The 4,111-nt window shown below is 43.6% G+C and overlaps 1 long non-coding RNA gene across 1 annotated transcript; it reads right to left on the bottom strand.

The window, feature by feature from the left end:
* Positions 1 to 922: 922 nt before the first annotated feature.
* On the bottom strand, positions 923 to 2,048 carry LOC137727486 (uncharacterized). Its single transcript, XR_011067801.1, has 3 exons — positions 1,894 to 2,048; positions 1,695 to 1,788; positions 923 to 1,318 (listed from the first exon to the last, which is right to left on the bottom strand). It is a non-coding gene; the product is annotated as an uncharacterized lncRNA (long non-coding RNA).
* Between the last annotated feature and the right edge of the window lie 2,063 nt (positions 2,049 to 4,111).

Raw genomic sequence — 4,111 nt, 5'->3', positions numbered from 1 at the left:
TCCCGCGGAGTTAAGGGAATTGAAAGTCCAGTTGCAGGAGTTAGTGGATAAGGGATTTATTCAGCCTAGTACTTCGCCTTGGGGCGCTCCAGTTCTGTTTGTGAGGAAGAAGGATGGAACTTTGAGGCTGTGCATCGACTACAGGCAATTGAATCGGGTGACGATTAAAAACCGTTATCCATTGCCTCGTATCGATGATTTGTTCGATCAGTTGAGAGGTGCTTGTGTGTTTTCTAAGATAGACTTGAGGTCTGGTTACTATCAGCTGATGATCAGTAGGGATGATATCCCTAAGACGGCGTTCATGACTCGTTACGGTCATTACGAGTTTCTGGTTATGCCATTTGGGTTGACGAATGCACCAGCCGCCTTCATGGATTTGATGAATCGGGTGTTCCAGCCTTACTTGGATAGATTTGTTATTGTCTTCATTGACGATATTCTGGTGTATTCTAAGTCCAAAGCGGAGCATGTTCGACATCTTACTTTGGTGTTGAAGAGGTTGAGGGAACACCAGTTATATGCTAAGTTTAGCAAGTGCCAGTTCTGGTTAGACCAAGTAGCGTTTCTGGGGCACGTCATTTCTGCTCAGGGTATTTTGGTTGACCCTCAGAAGGTTGCAGCGGTAGAGAGTTGGGAGCAACCGCGAACCGTCACCGAGGTAAGAAGTTTCCTTGGTTTGGCGGGGTATTATCGGAGATTCGTTAAGGATTTTTCGGTGATTGCTAGGGGTGGTTCGGTATGGGATCCCATACCGAAACCCTTGTCCCGATTCCCAAACCGAAATTTTTGGGAATCCCAAATTCAATACCAATCCCAAACCAAATTTTCGGGAATCCCGAAATAATTTCGGGATTTCGGGACAAATCGGGAATCCCGAAATGTTTTTGGGCTTTTGGACTAAAATTTGAAAATAAGAAAATATTGTGTTCCCCTTCAAACGATATTCCGACATTGTTTAAAGTTCTACCCCTGCCTATCTTCCACAGAGCTCATCTGTACCTATCCCGTCTCCGGTCACCTAGCAGAGCTAGTTAAGTGAGTGAAAGAAGAGAGGAATGAGGGGGAATTTGTCGTTTAGACTTATACTAATTCAACGAAGATTTACAGTACACCAAAGATCATGCATATCCTAAACTCCCACTCCCAAGATTTCCAGCAGAAATTCAAGGATTCTAGCTTAAAAATTACAAAGTGAGTTCATAGCAGCAAACAAACATCTAATACGAGGTTTGGTTCCAAAGAAACAACCTTATTGTCAATGCCTCCGAGAATATTACCGTCCATACTCTTGTTTTAGTTCACCAAATTTTGGAACCTGAAGCAAAACGCAGGCAGTCAAATTATCAATAGACATGCTTCCTCAGATTCATGCTTCAAAACAAAACAGAACTTCCACTAAGAAAATCAAAGTCCATCTAAGTGCACTCCATAGAAATGAAGGTCCCATGTAAAGGCATTCCATCACCATCCCTATAGAAAAGAAAAGTGTTTTTTAGGAAGCACAACCACAACCACCATGTCATGCACCATATAACAATCCCACCCTAAGATCCATGATATTACAGTCAAGCTATTTTCTCTAAAGTGCCAAAAAATTTATGCTAACATTGCGGCTTCTCTGTAATTTCCAGAGGAACTACAATCTTTTATTTACATGGAAACTAGAAACAAAGCCATCTTTAAACAATTACCTCATTGCACGATAGAGAGGCCTGTACCAAAGAACATATGAAAGAGGGCATCCCATTAGAGCATAGATCGTTGCAAGCAAAAATATTTTAACACCTGCAGTTTATGAAAGTCATCAGAAGATCCAATTAGCGTGATAGCCAGAGGAGCTAAGTTTACCTACAATCAAGTAATAACCAAATATCATTGAGGAAGACTTACCTCCGCCTCTAGATTGAGAGTTCTGTCTGTGAGGGAAAATTGCCCGAGAGAGAGAGAGATCGCAACTCGCAAGTGTCGCCGTGTCGGAGACGATTCGTGAAGGAATCGTGAAGGAAGGCTGGAGAGTTCTGTCCAGCGATTCGTGTCGGAGACGATTCGTGAAGGAATCGTGTCGGAGATGGTTCGTGAAGGATGCTTTGGCGTGGCGCCGGTGGCTGGGTGTTGATTTGTGAAGCTGGGTGGTGGTGATTCACTGATTTCTGGTGAAGGAAAGCTGGTGGCTCATGGATGCGTTTCAACTTCAAGCTACGGAAGTGAAAATTGAAATGGGATCTAACCTAAAAACAAATGAACGGCACAGATTAAATCTAAAACAATGAACGGTTGAAATAATTCTCTTATAATTAAAAAATAATATATATATATATATAATATTTATTTCTATTCGGTATGGGAATACCGAAAAAATGGAGATGTAATACCGAATCCCATACCGAAAATTTCGGTTTGGTTCGGGATGACATACCGAAATTTTCGGGAATTTTGGTTTGGGATTTTTTTGGTTTGGGATCGGGATTTTTTCGGTTTGGTTTGGGATTTTTGGGATTTTTTTCCAGCCCTAGTGATTGCCTTGCCGTTGACGAGGTTAACGAGGAAGGATGTTAAATTTGAGTGGGATGATAGGTGTGAGCAGAGTTTCCAGCAGTTGAAGCATTGTCTCACTCATGCACCTGTTTTGGCACTCCCAGACGATAGTGGTGATTTCGAGGTTTATAGCGATGCTTCCTTGAATGGTCTGAGATGTGTATTGATGCAGCATGGTAGGGTGATTGCTTATGTTTCGCGGCAGTTGAAACCTCATGAGTTGAATTACCCTACACATGATTTAGAGTTGGCTGCTATCATCTTTGCGTTGAGGTTGTGGAGACACTATCTTTACGGAGAGAAGTGCAGGATCTTTACAGATCACAAGAGTCTCCAATATCTTTTTACTCAGAAGGAACTTAATCTTCGTCAGCGGAGGTGGTTGGAGTTGCTCAGCGATTACGATTGCACGATTGATTATCATCCTGGTCGTGCGAACGTAGTGGCTGATGCACTTAGCAGGAAGTCGCAGGGCCACATTAATACGTTGTACGCTAGTCGTGTTCCTCTTTTGGCTGACTTGCGTGCTACGGGAGTGAGTTTAGAAGCAGAAGATCGAGAAGTGGCGTTACTTGCTAATTTTCAAGTTGGGCCGATACTTGTTGATCGGGTACTTGAAGCCCAAGTAGCTGATCAGGAGACTCAGGAACTAATCCAAGCTCGAAATCAAGGAAGGAGGCGAGACCTCAGAGTTCGTGATTAGGATGACATGTTGATGCTAGAGGGTAGAATGTTCGTGCCTAATAGTGTGGAGTTGAAGAAAGAAATTCTCGATGAAGCACATATCTCGGCTTATGCCATGCATCCAGGAGCTACAAAAATGTATCATACCATTCGACCATTTTATTATTGGCCGGGTATGAAGAGGGAGATAGCCGAGTATGTGAGCAGGTGTGCTGTGTGTCAGCAGGTTAAAGCAGAGAGGAAGAAGCCGTTTGGGTTGTTGCAGCCGCTTCCCGTTCCAGAGTGGAAATGGGAAAATATCACCATGGATTTTGTGTACAAGTTGCCGCGTACACAAAATGGCTTTGACGGCATTTGGGTGATCGTTGATCGACTCACTAAGTCGGCTCATTTTGTTCCGGTAAGAGAGAAGTATTCTTTGAGCCGTTTAGCGGAGTTGTTTATCTCGAAGGTGGTGAAGTATCATGGTGTCCCAGTGAGTATTGTCTCGGATCGTGATCCACGATTCACATCTAAGTTTTGGGTGGCTTTCCAGGAAGCTTTGGGCACGAGATTACTTTACAGTACGGCGTATCATCCACAGACAGACGGACAGTCAGAGAGAACTATTCAGACCTTGGAGGATATGCTGCGAGCTTCGGTGTTGCAGTTTGGTGATGCTTGGCACCAGCGGTTAGATCTGATGGAATTTGCCTACAACAACAGTTTTCATTCGAGCATTGGCATGGCGCCATTTGAGGTTTTATATGGCAGAGCTTGTCGCACACCGTTATGTTGGTCAGAGGTTGGAGAAAGAGTTTTAGTGGGTCCAGAGATTGTCGAGGAGACTACTCTGAATGTTCAGGTGATTAAGTCTAACCTGAAAGCAGCTCAGGACAGGCAAAAGAGT

This window comes from Pyrus communis, chromosome 3 (assembly GCF_963583255.1).
Source record: "Pyrus communis chromosome 3, drPyrComm1.1, whole genome shotgun sequence".
Taxonomy (NCBI): domain Eukaryota; kingdom Viridiplantae; phylum Streptophyta; class Magnoliopsida; order Rosales; family Rosaceae; genus Pyrus; species Pyrus communis.
This window is presented reverse-complemented; position numbering and strand designations above follow the sequence as displayed.